This window comes from Hibiscus syriacus, unplaced genomic scaffold (assembly GCF_006381635.1).
Source record: "Hibiscus syriacus cultivar Baekdansim isolate YM2019G1 unplaced genomic scaffold, ASM638163v2 tig00110019_pilon, whole genome shotgun sequence".
Lineage (NCBI taxonomy): Eukaryota > Viridiplantae > Streptophyta > Magnoliopsida > Malvales > Malvaceae > Hibiscus > Hibiscus syriacus.
In genome coordinates this window covers 86968-106349 of record NW_024062567.1, presented here as the reverse complement: position 1 = coordinate 106349, position 19382 = coordinate 86968, and the positions used below count along the sequence as shown (strand labels likewise).

Below are 19382 nucleotides of genomic sequence, written 5' to 3'. Positions count from 1 at the left end.
GCATCGGCACTTCCGATTCAAGTCGAACGGAAGGAAGCATCGACACTTCCGATTCAAGTCGAACGGAAGGAAGCATCGGCACTTCCGATTCAAGTCGAACGGAAGGAAGCATTGGCACTTCCGATTCAAGTCGAACGGAAGGAAGCATCGGCACTTTCGATTCAAGTCGAACGGAAGGAAGCATCGGCACTTTCGATTCAAGTCGAACGGAATGATGTGTCTTACCTTGTTGAAGGAGGAAGAGAAAGTAGAGGGAATGTTAGACTGTTATCAATGCAGCACATGCATGAGGAGGCAGTTAGTCTGTTAGGTTGATTAGCTAAGAGTGTTAGTTTGTTAGACGGTTATTGGCAGCTAATGAGAGCTTAATCTTCTCTTATAAATGTAATGCACCAGCTGAGATGAATAACAAGTCATTCTTTCCTGTGTATACTTTCTGTTATACTCACTTCATAATAGCCTATGATAATAACGGGGAGGACACTCTCTCGTGGACCCCTCCCAAAACGGAACATGAAGGGTTTTACGAAGATCGGCCGAGTCAGAAATCGGTGCTGGGGTTTAAAGGGGGTTCCCACGAACTTGAAGGTGGACGTAACGGTGTGTAAAGATCATATAGGGTGTTACAAGACGGTGCAAGCGGCCGTAGATGATGCGCCGAAAAACGCAACGAGTCATTTCGTGATTAAAATAAGCAGCGGGGTGTACCGTGAAACGGTGAGGATTGCGATTGAGAAGAAGCATTTGGTGTTTTGGGGGGAAGGGATAGGTAAAACCATTATTACAGGTTCTTTAAATGTGCACCTACCTGGGATCACTACCTTTAGTTCTTCTACTGTGGGTGAGTCCTCTCCCTTTATCAGTTGTTTTTCAAGGTTTCGTTTGCTATATATATATATGGTTTTGATGTATTGCAGGTGTTCTTGGGGATGGTTTTATGTCGAGAGACCTGACGGTCGAGAACACGGCAGGCTCCGAAGCCCACCAAGCAGTGGCATTCAGATCAGACAGTGACTTGTCTGTGGTTGAGAATGAGAACTGCGAATTTATAGGCAATCAAGACGCCCTATGCGCCAATTCACTCCGACAGTTCTACAAAAACTGTCGTATCCAAGGCAACATAGACTTCATCTTGGGAACCGCGGCAGGCTTCGGTGTTTTAGGATTGTCTACTTTTTGTGGCTCCTCGAACATCAAACCCAGAAGAAGGTGACAACAATGCCATCACGGCTCAAGGCAGGACTGATCCGGCTGAATCAACAGGTTTCGTCTTCCATCATTGCGTTATCAATGGAACAGAAAAGTACATGAGAATCTACAATAAGAATCCACAAGTGCACAAGAATTATTTGGGAAGGCAGTGGAAGGAATATTCGAGGACGGTTTTCAATTTTCATAGATTGTGATATCGAAAAGCTTATAAGTCCAGAAGGATGGACGCCATGGAGTGGCGACATTGGATTGAAGACTCTTTTCTATGGAGAATTTAGGAACATCGGATGAGGATCCGATGTTTCCAAGAGAGTTCCATGGAGTACCCAAATTCCACCACAGTTTGTACATACCTATTTAGTTGACAATTTCATTCGAGGAGATCAATGGACTCCCAAACCACAATGATTTTTTTTCAGTTTTCATAAATGCAAAATTTACTAAGGTGTTTTTTGATCGAGTTACATCCCTGTTTGTAAAGGTAAGACGAAAATTTACAGACACAAAAATGTTGTAGTATTGTCAAAAGATCAATCATTGTAAATTTGTAATAATATACTTATTTTATCTCATTTATCAATATAAGAAATTATCCTTATTATTCGAACTTTCTACCGTATATAAAACAAAATTATGTATTAGAGTACACCAGATTAGACTGACCCTTATAAATATATGTTTCTTCAACTATTACATAATAATCACAACATCACTCGTAATGATAATTATGTATATGATTCATACATTTGAGATCATTATTATCTAAACATCACGAGTCATATATTTTGATAAATCAAACATCCACAATAATTGATTGTATCATAAAATATAAAATTTAGTTTAATGAATGTTTATATTCACGAATTAGACTTCATTTTGAGCTTGAAAGAATTTAGTTCACACTGAATCTATTTGGATGACCTACTTCCTGGTTCTTTTAATGGCAAACTTCGAGCGAAAGATACTTGAATATAACAAATGTTAGTTTTTATTGTACTAGGGTTAAAAATAATCTCCTTTAATTTTCGTGTGCATTTAATGAGGTGGAGAATGTCATTATTTATAACTGAGTCTCTTTACATCTAATAATATAGATCATTTATATTGACGATTAAGATTAAATCATATCTACACAATCCTTCTATTTAAGGAAGTTAAATCAAGACTATCAATGTATTCCATAAGTATGAGATTACATCAGATATAGAAAGAAATCAATAAAATAAAGACAAAAATAATCGATTTGTTCCGAAAGTTGATTTGAAACTTCAAGTATATCAAACCTGGAAAACTTGGAAACTAATCCAGTACTCTACTACAAATTGAGGTAGATAGGAATTAGATTGATTTACTTCACTTTTGCTTTAAGATCTGGTTTGATGTGCTTCATTACTACTTCAAGAAGATCAAATATAAGAAAATAAATATTTTATCTACTCTATTGCTTCTTCAAGAAAGACATGATATGTGTTGATCAAGTTTGGAAAAATTGATATTCATTCTTAAAGTGAAAGTGACTTAGGTCTCACTCGAGGTGCTAGTCACGTAGGGTCATTAGATATATGTTCTTTATGCAAGTGTGATTCATGTCTCATCTAAATTATATATGTTAGTGGACTAGAAGGGTGTAAGTTATGTTGTAACACCCATAACTCGTATATGTCTAGAAATATGAGTCACAGATGTCACATCAACTTAACAGACTTTCCTTGAACTGATATGCTTAAAAAAATTTGTTTCATTTCAAAATACTCCTATTTTAACTATAAACTATTTGCTTAATATCTTAAAAAAAATAATGTTTTGTTGTAGAAAATAAATCTATTTGTTAAACAATGATTAGGCAATTTAATGTATTTTCGTAAATAATTTTAAAACATCATATATATATATTCTACTCATGTATAAATACTGATAAAATTATACTAGGCAAATTAAAATAGTTATAGTTTACTATTATAGACCATTTAAAAGTAAATCCGACAGTTAAAACTACTGACATAATTATACATACCACTAAAATTCAAAAGTAACATCGTAGATGTCTTACTGATACTAATGATAAATGTGACTTCCAAAAAGATGCTCGAGAGGCTCCTCACTGCTCGTTCTTATTTCTATCAGAACCTATGCATGAAAGCATCACACCCCAAGTATAACTTAGTGAGGTAGTAATAAGCTAAGGTGAGATAAAACATGAAAATATATAAATATAAATAAAAAAATTTAAATAAAGCATTCAACTTATTCAAGTCAATTTCTTCATTGTCACCTGAAATTCATCTTATTTCCTGAACTCATGAAATATTGATAAACAATATCTGATAAGATAGACATAACATGTTTTATGTCGACTTAAAGCTATATAAAACTTTCATATTCATTTCCATAGCGCAATGCATATTTATGAGAACACAAGGTACGTGAGTAAGGTGCACACTAGGCACATCACGGTGCCATTAATAACGGAAACTGAGATATGATGCACTTCAGTGCAATCATAACCCGTGTACCAACGGTGATGATAATAGAGTACATGAAGTACCATAGCTGAACTGATAACTGAAAAATACTCAACTTAATGACATGCCAAACGTACCTACGACTCTCAATGCAACATACAATGGGCTTATATATTATAATAAAATCATTAATTATTCAACGTCTGAAATTCATGAGCCTTTAAAAAATTCATCATCATACAAATCGTACTTGGGCAGTTCATACCTAAATCATTCATAAAAATTTCTGAAAATATTATGGAAATCATCCATAATTAAAATTTATAAATCATACTTCAGTGGCAAGGCGCAAGAAAACCATCACCATGATCTGGGTTTGAGCCTTCCCTCTATCACCATTTTAACGCCTTCATTTGTATTGTATATTGGTACTAGATGGGTTGGACAAAAAATAATTAAATAAATTTAAATTATAAAAAACCCTTGAATCAAACTATGACATGTCATAATTTGATTGGAGGATTAAATTTATTGAATTAAATTAAAATTAGGATCAAATTGATAGAATGTGTAAGTATTGAGGGTCAAATATACAATTATATAAATTTTGTTAACTGACACGTCAACACTTCTGTCAAAAATTAACGGTAAGTGGTTTGATTGCAAAAATTAAATAGCTAAGTGGTTTGATTGACAAAATTGAAAGATCGATGGTAAAAGTAAAAGGGTTAAATAGTAAAGTAGTCAATGGTATAGTTTACTCTTAATAATATTTTACAAAATATATATTTTGTATTTTGATATAAAAATCTTTATAACCACTTTAAAATATTTTTAAAAATATTTTAATTTAAAATATATTTAAATATTTTATTATTAATTTAATATAAAATAATTTTATTTTAAGTGAAGATAAAAATAAAATATATTTTTAAGTGAAGATACAAATAATATATATTTTTATATTAAATTAATAATAAAATATTTAAATATATTTTAAATTTATATATTTAAAAAATATATTTTTAAGTGATTATAAAGATAAAAAAATATATATTTTTATTAAAATTAGAATCAAATTTAAAGAATATATATATAAATATCATAGACCAATTGTCGTCCCCGCTCATAATAATTAAATAAATAAATTACGCTCACCATTTGCCTCATACATAACCTTTTATGCGATATTCCTAATCACGAGCTTTGTCTTTTCCTTTCGTATTGTTCGGATCACTAGATTTTTCGTAATCTGATAGTGTAACATAATAATATAACATATTCAAATTATATATTATTATCGAACTAACATAATCTAAACTTAAAATGTAAAGTCTAGAAAAATAAAATCAATACTTAATCGATATAAAACTAAATCGTACATCCTTCATAGTTTCAAATTTCTCAACATATTCTTAAAAGAGAAAATAACCTCATTGACCAAAAATGCTTTATAATATACGATTTTAACCAACTTTTTTTGGATTAGCCAAAATGACCAACTAAATCGCAATGCGATCAATAATTCGCAACGCGATCTCCGGTATCGCAAATCAATTTCCAGATTCGCAACGCGAACTTCGACTATCGCAATGCGAACTTCGACTATCACAATGCGAACTTGGACTATCTTTTTAGAGAAAATTCTTAAGAAACAAATACAATACCACCAGTCGTTGCGATTTTGGACTATCGCAACGAATTTGGAATAAATCGCAACGCGAACTTGGACTATCGCAATGTGAACTTGGACTATCGCAATGTGAATATGTAAATCGCAATGCGATAGTCGACTATCGCAATGCGAACTTGGACTATCGCAACGCGAACTTCGACTATCGCATTGCGATTTACATATTCGCATTGCGATAGTCGACTATCGCATTGCAATTTACATATTCGCATTACGATAGTCCAAGTTCGCAAGTTCGCATTGCGATAGTCGAAGTTCGCGTTGCGATAGTCCAAGTTCGCGTTGCGATAGTCCAAGTTCGCATTGCGATAGTCGACTATCGCATTGCGATTTACATATTCGCATTGCGATAGTCCAAGTTCGTATTGCGATAGTCGAAGTTCGCATTGTGATAGTCGAAGTTCGCGTTGCAAATCTGAAAACTGATTTGCGATACTAGAGATCGCGTTGAGAATTATCGATCGCATTGCGATTTAGTTGATCATTTTGGCAAATCCAAAAAAAGTTGGTTAAAATCGTATATTATATGGCATTTTTGGTCACCGAGGTTATTTTCTCTTCTTAAAATTTCATAAATATTTATTTTCAACATTAACCCCTCGACTTTTATCAATTACATAATCATGCCACTAATTACAAATTCTTTCTAGAATTCACCTTAACTTTTTCATTAAATTCATAATAGCCCTTCACTATTATGATCATTACTCATTAAATACTAAATTTTTCAACACCTTACTAAAATACTCAAATAAATACTTTAAAATTAAAAAACTTGCAATTTCATCCCAAAGTTTCATAAACTTTTCGAATTCAACCACTAATCTTTATAAACTTACAATTCAATTATTTCCTACAATTATTAAAAGTCAGCACTGAATCCTTCAATATCACATTCTTTCAATAATTTCCCACAATTCTCAAAACTTGTATATTAGCCTTTTTTTCTTATTCAAGCTTCTAAATTGATCCAAATTGATCTCCAAATCAAATAAAAAACTTATAATATCATTTGTAGACTATACGAAAATTTTGAATAATTTTCCCCCAATTTCCTCCCTATGGTCGAACCTACATAGTACTTTAGGACAAGGTTTTCATTCAATTTCAAGCATGAATTCATCTTCCTTGCATGAAATTCATGTTATTCTAACCATCACAACATCAAATTAAACCAATCTCCTAAAACCCTAGGTATGGTCAAATCCTATACAAAGTTCTACACATGATTTTAAACGTCACACAAGCTTGAAAATTAATCTTCAACATCAAACACATAAAAACTCGTAATCAATTCTTCAAAAACCTTACATAAACCCTAACTTTCAATCTCAACATATAAGCTTCTTCACCATGAAATATTGGTACCAAATGATAGAGAATTTCATGTAGATTAATTCTTTATTTTACAACATATTCCAAAAATCAATCATGAAAGCTTAAAAATAAAAAATAAATCTCTTACCTTGTAGCTTGTATGTTTCAGCCTAATGAGGGAAATTGGCTGAAAAATGATGCTTAATTCTCTTGATTATTCTAGTTTTATAAAACTTGACACTTGTCTTAATATAATTTAATTAATGAGAATTTCCAAAAACACCATTAACAAAACTTGAAAATTACCAAATGTCATTGCATTATTTTCCATTAAAATATTTCTTTGTCCAAAATGAATCAACCTGGCTCTGAGTTTCTAATTTAATCATACAATTTTTGAAAATTGCATTTTAGTCACTAAAATTCCACAGTTTGACCAAATCTGAAAAATTACATTGTTATGAGCCAAATTTATTTAATCTAAAATATGGAAATAATATTTACAACCATTTTCTAACATCCTTCAAATTTTCGTAAAATTTCAGTTCGATCTGACTATCCGATTTCTATATCAAACTTTAATGCTTTATAGCTTGTAACATAAATCCCATACCGAAAATCCGATTCTCACATATATCCTTGTTTCAAATCAAACTGTTCATTTACGAGATAAAATATATAATTTTTCAAAATTATATTTTTGGTCCCTAAACTTTTCAAAGTTTACACTTTAATCACCAAACTTTCAAAACTTACATTTTAATCACTAGAAAAATTTTGGGTATTACACATGTGATGAACATGTGACCCCAAACTACATCATGACACATACTTGTGTGTTTTAGATGGGTGTTTGAGCTATGTGATTCGAGTCTCATCCTTAGTATTGATTTTAGGATGAGTGTTTAAGCTTTGTGATATGAGCCTCATCTTTAATGTTGTATTGTGATTGTGATTGCGAATATGCATTGGATAGATGACTTAATAGCATTGATGGCATTGGTAGTATTGTTTCTCTAACTATACTTGTCGACATATTAATTTTATGAAATCGTGTAGTAAAGTAGAGTTATTGTGCGACACTGAGCTTACTAGTTTAGCGTTTAGAATGTGTTTATATTTACATGTTACATGTTTTATGGAGCGCGATAAGAAGATAATAATTATTGGAGGAATCTTAACAAAATGCTAAAATACAATTATGACGACCTAGTAGGCATGTTTAAGTTATGGTTTGAAATTGGGTCAAAATATAATATCTTATTTATGCGTGTATGGGATTGTAAATAAGTGACCCCACTTTTATAACTTATTATGTTTTCATATTATGAGTAAATATTTTAAAATGTTGAGTAAATGATATTAAAAATGATTAGCCACTTTAATAATTTCATATGATACTCAAATATTTGATATTATGGTGCTACATCTTTGAGTAGATCCAAAATTTAAGAATTGTCCTCAAACAAAAAGGAAGTCACACATTATTAAAGAACGCATTCCTAAAGAACACGTAGAGATATTAAGGTACTGTATAAGAAATACATGGATGACATGATAAACCTAAAATATATGATGCTTGTCACCATAACTCCTAAGTTTCAAAAGCAACATGAGGATATGATCGCTTATGATAGGATAAAGTACCTCAAAAAATTATATGTGAAATAAGCATGTCAATAAAGATAATAAGAACTTGAAAACTTTGTTTTAATGTAAAATGGAAGAGGAAATTCTGGTAGGAACTCACGTTCTTAAGATGATAGGCTATATTAAAAGCCTTGAAAATTAGGATTTCGGATAAGTCAACCATTGAAATTATCCTACCATCGTTGCCAAAATAATTTAGTCTATTTTTATTGAATTTCAATTTGAATGAAATGGACAACATTTTGTAACAATTGCTCAATATGTTACAACTACTGAGAGTAACGTAATAAAAGTTGAATCTAAATTCATTTTGATGGTCGTCAAGATAAAAGAAATATAAGATAAAGTCTAAAGGCAATGGAACATCCAATCCCAAAGAAAAGGACGGATTGTAACCTAAAGAAGGAATTACTATGAAAATATTTCCACCATGGTAAAATTGGACACTAGAAGAGGAATTACCATGTGTACCTTGAAAAAGACAAGAAGATAAAAGAAAACGAGACGTCTCTTTTAGGTAATTATATTATAGATATTAACTTATCAACATCTACTTCTTTGATATTGCATATTAATTTTGACTCTATATTTATACTTCAATACATTGACTACAGAGTAGTAAGATTCTAACTAGAAGAGATGTGGACTTCCGAGTTGAAAATGAAACAAAAATTGTTGCATTAATTATAGAGACACATATTTTTATCTTTTTATAGTGGACCTAATTTATGTCTAGAGGAGTATTGTTTGTCACTTCAAAGTTACAAACGAGCAAGGAATTTAAAGTAACAGTTCAAGAGATGATGGACATAAGGAGGGTGCTTGAAATTTTTGTGACTTAATGCATTAGTCTCAACATTTATCTCAGATGGTAATTAGTTTTAAGATGATAATCTTTTAAAAGTTTTAACCGTCGTCTTTTTAGAGGTTAAGATCCTTTCAAATTAAAATGTATTTTACAGTTTTGTGATTCCTCAATATGTGGTACTTTACCATGCAAGTAATATCTCCAGATTTTCATAGAAAAATATGACAATTACGATTTCAACATCTTATGCCCCGCACGATTTAATTTAACGAGAAGCATAGAGCACAACCATCATCTCCCCCATTATATATCAACATTTTTTTTTTGTTTTGGGGTTTCATTACATTGTTTTACGTTTACACTTTGACACCTGTAATCATTTGGGAGCCCATTGATCTCCTTGAATGAAATTGTTAACTGAATAGGCATGTACAAACTGTGGTGGAATTTGGCTACTCCATGGAACTCTCTTGGAAACATCGGATCCTCCTCCGATGTTCCTAAATTCTCCATAGAAAAGAGTCTTCAATCCAATGTCTCCACTCCATGGCGTCCATCCTTCTGGACTTATAAGCTTTTCGATATCACAATCTATGAAAACCGTCCTCGAGTATTCCTTCCATGGCCTCCCCAAATAATTCTTGTGCACTTTCTTATTGTAGATTCGCGTGTACTCTTCCATTCCTTTGATTACGCAATCATGGACGACGAAACCTGTTGATTCAGCAGGATCGGTTCTGCCATAAGCCGTGATGGCATTGTTGTCACCTTTTTCAGGATTTGATGTTCGAGGAGCGATCAAGAGTAGACAATCCTGAAACACCGAAGCCGATGTTCCGAAGATGAAGTCCACGTTGCATTGGATACGACAGTTTTTGTACAACTGTCGGAGTGAATTGGAGCACAGGGTGTCTTGATTGCCGATGAATTCGCAGTTCTCAATCACGGACATGTCACTGTCTGATCTGAATGCCACTGCTTGGTGGCCATTGGAGCCTGCCGTGTTCTCGACCGTGAGGTCTCTCGCCATAAAACCATCCCCAAGAACACCTGCAATACATCAAAACCATATATATATATATATAGGAAACGAACCTTCAAAAACAAGTGATAAAAGGGAGAGGACTGACCCACAGTAGGAGAATTAAAGGTATGGATCCCAGGTTGGTGCACGTTTAAAGAACCTGTAATAATGGTTTTACCCATCCCTTCCCCCCAAACCACCACATTCTTCTTCCCAATCGGAACCCTCACTGTTTCACGGTACACCCCGCTCCTTATTCTAATCACAAAGCGACGCGCTGAGTTTACCGGCGCCGCGTTTACAGCCTCTTGCACTGTCTTGTAAGTACACTCTATATGATATTTACACACCGTTACGTCCGCCTTCAAATTCGTGGGAACCCCCTCCTTTAAATCTCAACTCCGGTTTTCGACACGGTCGGTCCTCGTAAAACCCGTCCCGTTCCGTTTTGGGATGTGTCCACAAGGCAGTGTTCTCCCTGTAATTATCGTAGGCCACCAACATGCTCAAAGAATTGCTGCTGATCTGCGCCAAAGTGTCCAGAAACGACATCACGTGGGCGATGGGCATGGCATCGTTGATGCGCTTGAGTGCGCCCCAACTGCTTCTTTGATAGCCATGGACCGCACTCATCCATGCACGTGCATCTTTCATCTTCCCTTTCGTTAACGCGGCGCGGACTAGTTCCATGCGGTACTCTGAGAATGAAATCATCTCCACGCAGAAAAGGACGACGGAGGTGTGGTTAACATTGGCGGTGACGCTATCACTGACGTCTGCCACCATGGATTGTGCTTTCTTAAGGTGGTCCTTGGAGACGGAAATGGCAGACTGGATGATTTGGATGGTGGTTGGATTGGGAGGGAGAACCAGGGATGTTTCACAGAGTTGCGGGAAGCGAGTGGCTTGACATGCATGCCGGATCGGAGACGATCTAGAGACGTAAACATGCGCATTTCCATGGTGGACGACACCAGCAGAAGAAACTACGGCGAAGAAAATGAGGCAAACGAGAAAAACAATGTTAATGGCCATGATTTTGATTTCATACAACCTTGATCGTAGCAGATTAAGATTAAAAATCAAAACACTAATTAGAGTTGAAGGACAAGAGAGAGCCGGTATTCGGGTAGGCTTTAATAGAGGATCTCTTTCGTGAGATTTAGTTAACGTGGGTGGCGAAGACGTAAGCACAGGCTATGCAATATTCTAAAATAGTATTTTAGGTTTGATTGTGCTTTTAGACTTTCTAGTCCCTATACTATTCTAAGACTTTTGTATTTAATCATTTTCATTACAATTTGACCCTTTAATATTATTAGTTACTCCAAATAAAAAACAATATATATATATATATATATATATAACTGCAAAAGGTGGATTTTATGTCTAAGATATAAAATATATTGAATCCATAAGGTAAGTGATCCTTTTTTAATGGACCACTAACATAAGAGACCAACATAGCATATTCAATTTTTAAACATCCCTAGTTTATTTGTTTGTAGACTCGTGTTTTCTTTTATATAACTCATTAATTATCAATGGATCTAGTATGATGAAATGTTTTATCTTTTAAGGTTTAATATAAAATAAGTGCTCAAATTATATCTCGTAAAACGTTTTAGTGTCAATTTTTTTTGTTAAAGATATGTGTCTAACGTTTTATATGTTACATTTTTAAATACCCGACATTAAATTTTATCGTTAAAAGACACGTGTCACCCTCATATCTTCAAATTAAGAATTTAAATTGTAATGTATGAATATAACAAATTAGACTAAAATTCTTCGAACTTCTACACTATTGATCCATATTAATCAAATAAAATTATAATAAATTTTAAACCTACTTCAATGGTTAAGAATAACACTCTTACGTAAAGGGTCCTGGCTTTAAATTTCCTTGCCTTTCATCGGCAACCAATTCTTTTGGGTAAATTACATGTTTAGTATTTCACTATCACTTTTATTTTATTTTGGTCACCAACCTTTTTTTTAAATCGTACCTATGTTTAATTTTTGTTTCAATTTATTCACTCATCGTTAAAAAATAATAATGATATTAATGTGTCATCATAATATAATGCCACATCATCATTGAAAAAATAAAAATACTACATCAACGGTTCTATTAATTTTTTAAAGGCCGATGACCAAAATGAAACCAAAATATAATATCAGGCATGAATTTGAAAACAAATAGTTGAGTGACTAAAATGGAATAAAAATAATAGTTTAGGTACTAAATGTATAGTTTACCCTTTATTTTTTTGATTTTATTCTACCAATATCATGCTTACATGTGTTTTTTTAGACATGATAATGGTAATTTTGCCCTATTATTTATACCGAGCGGATCACTTGAGCAGACCAAGTCTCCTTTTTGAACTCCATGCTCTCGTTTTCCATCCATTGAAGATCAATTGGCGGCTCTACTCATATTTTCTCTCCCCTTCCGCTCGATTCTTACCCATTTGCATCTTCCTTGTTGTCATGGTGAGTCCTTTTTTATCTCATTCTCTTCCGACTGTTTCTAGGGTTTTATCTCTTGTCTCTGTCTAAAAAATTTCGGCTTTATCCTGAGAAGGCAAACTAATTAGGGTTTTTTTAGGGTTTCGGTAGCTCTCTTGACTAATGGGTCTCTGATGATTTCTTTGGATTTTATCTTGAAATCTTTTTTACTTATTTAGGAACTTTCAGGGTGGTTGTAGTTGATTGAGTTGTTGAATTATTATGAAGGTTGAAAATTTTTGCTTGGTTTTTCCTTGTTTGTTTTTCAAGCCGTTGAGTCGTTGTGTAGTGCGTGCGTGATAAAGTTTCTTTTTCTTTCTTGTGATTGTATTTGCTGTTTTAGATTGTAAATGCTAGCAACTTGTTTTTGAGCTTTTTTTTTTGTTGAGATTGAAAGCTCATAGCTTTCTATTGTTTCTTGGATAGGCATTTGGATTGTTAAGTTCTAAGCTTAAACAAACTGATATTCTACTCTTTCAGATAGCTAGTTACTCGATCTAGGCGAGGATCTTCTGCTCTCAGTTTTTAATACAAAAAAAAGTTGTACTACGCTGGTTATCTTTCAGATGGCTAGTTACTCATGTGGAAAGAATTTGTTGTGAAAAGTAGTGTGTTATTGTTACCAGTGATAAAATAGAATTTGAAAATTTTATATAGTTGTTAGCTTGTGATAGATCCGGACCATCTTTTTGTTGTTTAAATAGAATTTTAGGCACCTATCATTTTGTGTAGCGAACACTATTACCTTGTGGGCATTGTGATATCTGTCTGCTTGAGTCTTGATTAGGTTTTATCGTGTTTCCCAGAGATTGCTTAGACAACATGAGCTTAGATGGCTGGTTAGATAGTCCTGTGAATGCTATAGTTCTATGTATCCCATAAGAGTGCATTTGTTAGGGCTCTAATATCGGACATAATTTTGCTGCAGTACTGTTTACAAGGTCAGTGGTTGGAGGAATTTCCAAGTGCACTCCATAACCGATGCAATTGTTTTTGCAAAGGAATTCCTTCCTCAAATGACACATTGGATACGAGCCCATATTAATGCATTAATAGCAGTTTGTTAGTGAAGAGTGCCAAAGGTTTTGACATTGCATATAAAAGTCTGGATCGTAATTCAAGAATGAAAAGTTTCTTAATCTTTGGAGTTTGTTTTGCTGAATCATCCTGATGGTCAATATCATTGTTATTGTGGAGGGAACGATGTTTACGGAAGGGATACATATTGCTTCCATGCATGAAATGGCCAAAGATCGTGTATTTGTTGGTTGGAACAAATGTCTACAAGTACATAACCTGAATGTACTTCTCAACATGATATAAAGCAGATAAATTATATAGACGGTAGTTCATTTATGTATATCAAGGAATATTTGGTGACAATCTAAAGAAGAGTCAGATGATTTATGTGCCGAATTGGTGATTGTACATGGATTTAGCTTGTTTTACCGTCATAATTCAAATTTCACTCCGGTCCTAGTATTTGAAAAATTTCTCCATTATCCAAAAAATAAAGCACATTATCAGAATAAAAATAGTTTTCATTATGAGAATTGCTATATTTATGTATTAAGATTACAAGATTTTACATTTTAGTATTGTAAGAGCAATAAGAGTTCAGGTGTTGCTGGATATCTGGTTTTTCCTAGTTATAATTATTTGATTGTATTGATTTGATTTATGCCCGTTCTTACAAAAATTATACTTCTAAATTTGAGGATACTCTATGCCTGATGATGTTGAGAAATAGGCAGTGGGCTATTGTAGTGTGCATATATCTCTTTGTACCCAAACATAATACGTGGATGCTTAACAATTCATGAGGGTGCTATACACAGCTTTCGATCGATATTTGTATATTTTGGCCTTTAGACTTGTGCTACTGCTTCGTGTTTCACATTATGATAAATTTAAACTCACCACTCTTGGTTGGATTTTTTTATTATGCGCTTGGATGCTCAAGATATTAAGTTGAACAGTTTTTAAGTTTTAACTTTTTTTGGTGTGGGCATGAGTGGATATTGTTTTCCCCATTTTGGATGTTTTCACCTTACTTGGTCACTGCAAAACAATGTGCTAATCTGCACTTTACATGTTTCATATATCAGTGTAATGTAAGCAATTTTTTGCTGAATTACTGAATTCTATAATATGTCACTTTCTTTAACATATGCTGGGTGGAAATGTTCTTGCCTCATTATTGTTGAGTTAAATTACATACATAACTTGGGGGACTACTAGGGTCCAATAAGAGATTTATGAGATATGTAATTGCATTTGAAAGTTGGCTTAATAATATTTTTTGCTATAGATTTAAAGAGGTGGCACTTGAGATTTAGTGTAACGAATCAACTTTAAGGCATGCTATGCCCTGCCGGTCGTTCTTACTTGACATAATCGTTTTTGTTATGAGACATAATATGAAACATGTATTTATAGCATTTCCCTTGTGTTAGTCCTTGCTAGGGATTGAAGTGTTACAGGCACTATCTGCTGAATTGCTAGAAAATCTTAATGTGTTCCTTGGAGGTGTTTTATAGTTGCTAATTTGATACACATTTCATAGAGATATATCCTTAGTGTAGCTTGTATGTGCAGCATGAAGGATGATATTAAATTTACTCTCATGTGTTAGAAGCAAATCGATATTTCATAGAGATATATCCATAGGAAAAATAGTTTTTTCAGAAATTGAACAGAAAAATTAAGCTAAATCTGGTTTCAAACAGTATGTAATGCTGTACTGAACATTAACTTCTGGATGTGGGGTATCTTTATTTCCATGTTCTGATTTTGTTTACGGAAATTTGACCTCTGTTTCATGAAATCAGGTTTTCCTCCATGCAGCAGAGTGGACATGAGATTGACTGCCATGTGATCTGATCTTGAAATAAATCAATGGTAATCCTAAGACAGATGGATGGTGGCAGTTGATTAATGGCTTAATTCCATACTTCCAGATCATACGGCATCTATAAGAAATTGTGTTACTGGTGAGATGAGTGGAAACAGAAGACGAGGTTCTAAGTGGAATTCGAAAGAGGAACCACCAGCATTCCCTTGAAAATGTACGAGATAGAGCTTGGCCTGCAAAAGCTGGTATGACTTTTCATGATAGAGAATCAGCACACAGATATTTCTCTTCAGAGGTTGGTGGGAAGGACAAGTGGTCTGCTGTCGGAGTTGGTGACATGATGAAATCTAAGCATGGACAGCCTATCAGGGAATCTTTACATGGAAGCAGAGTTGGCGAAAAGGATGATAATAATGATTTTGTCAAAAATTGTAACACTGCAACTCCATGGGACAGGGATGAGACCTACAGTAAGAAAATGTCACCTGGTCTTGACGATTGGAGGCTTAAAAAACGACACAGTTCTCCTAAAGGTGATTGGAACAGGTCTCGCAGGTTGGATTGTCTACTCTGTTTATTGTTGGTTGTTATTTATCTAAATGTTATCCTGGTTGTTTGTATACCATTTGTATAACCTGACTCCATTAGATCAATGGCTTACACTAGTTCTTCAATGTTTGGTACAAAATTGAGTCTCATATACTTGATGCTTCTGTTTTGCTTTTTCATTTATGTTGAAAATATTTATCTATGCTAAATATATTACAAATTTCCCCTCATGTTGGTTCTCTTGAAATCTTGTGTTACTACTGAGGTTGCATCTCAGCTTAATTTTTTGAATACAATGCTTTAGTACTCTCTTAAATAGTATTCCTCTATGGTTCATGCTTATTTTTGTGGATAAAGGATTCTGTTTTTCCATCCTTCTGCCTGTGTAACTCTCTCTTTTCTTTTGAATAGTATTGTTTTTTTGCTTGTACCTAATCTTAGTTATATCCTCAGAAGCAGTAGGAGCTGGAGCAGAAGTCGCAGTAGAAGCAGGAGCCGGAGTCCAGTTCGTGACATTAAGTGGCAACCAGGATTCCATGAGAGAACCAGAAACAGATCTGGAGTTTCAACTCAATTATGTAAAGATTTTATGGCTGGGAGAGGCAGGAGAGGCAGTCAGTGTCACTTTCTTCACCAAGATATTCAAAATCGCGAGGATGGTTGGGATAATAGACAAAATAGAGCTGGCGCTTCAAAGTATATTACTCACGATGATGGTAAAGATTACCCCATTAAGAGTGGAAGGTCTACTGATTGCTGCACTGATTATCTGAAAGGTAACTGCCGCAGAGGTGCATCATGTAGGTTTGCTCATGATGGTGCTACTGATGGCTTCAGTAGAAGACAAACAAATGAGATAAGTAGTGAAAGTGAACACGTCAAGAGGAACCGAGTTAGAACACCAGAACGTGATGGTGAGCGTGAAGCTCGTAGAACCAGTGATATTCCTTGCAAATACTTTGCTGCAGGAAATTGTCATAATGGAAAATATTGTAGGTTTTCTCATCACGGGCAGTCACGTGCAAGCCCTGAAAGGTCACGTGGTGATAGAGGTGTATGGGGTCCTAGCTCTGTTAGTGTGGATAAGTTGCATGACGGTGCAACGTTGAGAGATGCAGATGAAGATGAGATACCCTGGATTGGTCCAAAATGGAGTGATCTTGATGCTTCAAATGATGTGAACAGCTCATGGACTTGTTCAAAACAGAGTGATGCCAATGACAGGAACAACTCATGGACTGGTTCAAAATGGATTGATGCAGGTGCCTACATAGGGGCTACAAAGTTGAGCAAGGACACAGTTGAAAATCAGGGTGCCTCCGAATCAAGATACTCTAATTGGCCCATGCATGAGACACGGCAGCACAACTATGATCTCGGTGGAAAGAACATTGAGGGTAATGTGCAGCATAAAACAGTTGATATTTGCAAGGAAGAAGTATTTCCTAGGAAGATAGAACATGCTGGTGATAATATGCATGTATCTGAACCAAAAGGTGCCGAGGAGTCACTTGGTGATATGGAAATGTCCCCAGAGTGGAATTACAGGATCCAATCTTCTGTTGAAAAGGAACATTCTTATAGTTCAAAATCAACTCTTGTCGAAACACTTTTACCTAAAGAAAAGAATATAACTAAAGAGGCCATTGGTCAGGTGCATGATGGTTTTGCAGCTTTGCAGCCAACATTAACTGAGAAATCTAGCATTCATCAGGACCACGTGAGGGGCAGCAGTGCTGTAGCACTGCCATCTGTTAGCAGTGCCCTTAGCGCAAATTCTAACTCACACATTAATCTAAATTTGTCTACCAACGTCCTGCCATTGCCAATCTTTGACCAGCCTGCTCCAAGTCCAAGTTCTGTTCCTTATTCAAACTTAAATGCTATTGGAAATAATCAATTGCTGATCCCTTCAAACGAAGTAAATATGAAAGGTACCCAACAAAGCCTGCTGTTTCAAGAGGAGAAAGCGAGAAACAAACTAAATGCTGGGGATGCAAATATATTACACGGTAATTTTGGATCTCAGACTATGGCATTCAATGAGCAGATCACCCAATTTACCAATCTTTCAGCCTCTCTAGCTCAGTTATTTGGAAAGGGACAGCAACTTCCATTGCTTCAGGTTGCTCTTAATTCCCATGATGGAATGCAGGTAAATTCTTTTGTGAACTCTGGGGGTCATGTTGAGCCGGATTCTGTGCCAACTGTACAGCCAGATCAAAACATTTTATTCTCTAAACAATATGACCCTATATCTGATGGCATTGAGCCTGCCAAGAAGCAGGGCACAGATGCTAAACCTTTGGGGTTTACAGTACATCCTGGTGCAGAGAAAAAGACGGCAGATGGCCAAACTGAACTATCGGCTAGTAAGTTGTTAACGTCATCTCTTTTGGGTAATAGCGGTAATGATTATCGTAACAAGAACAGTTCCAAAAGAGAGCCTGATCTCGATAGCCATAAGCCAAACCAGCTGGAGCCTGTTGCAAGTTCTGAGGGGAAGAAGGAAAATGGAGGAGTTGAGGAAACCAAGAAAGCTGAAGGGGAAAATGGCCCATCAGAGAATATAGATGCTGATGAAGGCAAGAAAAAAAAGGATGATAAGGGAATCCGTGCTTTTAAATTTGCACTCGCTGAGTTTGTCAAGGATCTTCTCAAACCAACATGGAAAGAAGGTCACATTGACAAAGAGGCTTACAAAAACATTGTGAAAAAAGTTGTTGACAAAGTGATTGCCACTGTTCAAGGGACGAGTATTCCTCAAACACGTGAAAAAATTGATCAATATCTGTCGGTTTCAAAACTGAAGCTTGGCAAACTTGTACAGGTGAATGCTACTTCCTTTTAACTTGAAGGGTTTAGAATTGAGGTCAGGGGAAGAATAATAACATGAGACCTTCCTTTTGTCGTCTTTTCCCTTACGCTTTGCATTCATATCTTGTTTTCATTTAAGCCATCATTCTCATGTTTTGTGTTATTAGTTATCACCCAATAACTTGCTAATAGACAGGGAACTTCAATGTACTTTTTTTCTTACAACTCATTGAAAGATTTTCGGTTTCATGTCCATGGTTCAAGTTGATAGAGAGATTCTTGCATTGATTTTATTATTTTTTAGACCGTTCCATTTCATGTGTAATTTGCTGGCTTTACAAATTTTTATCCTGTTGCAGGCATATGTGGAAAAAGTTTCAGAAAAAATGAAAGAAACAGGGGATCATAGTATCTTTTCGTGATATTATTCTTATGGTCAGCGCAACATCAGTTTTTTGGGCTCCCGTCTAGTTTATGTAAAC

The 19382-nt window shown here is 34.7% G+C and overlaps 3 pseudogenes; 2 read left to right on the top strand and 1 right to left on the bottom strand.

The window, feature by feature from the left end:
- The window catches only part of LOC120213021, a 21467-nt pseudogene extending 19847 nt beyond the window's left edge, over positions 1 to 1620 (top strand).
- Positions 1 to 19382, top strand: part of LOC120213014 — a 21404-nt pseudogene extending 2022 nt beyond the window's left edge.
- On the bottom strand, positions 9519 to 11201 carry LOC120213020 (annotated as a pseudogene).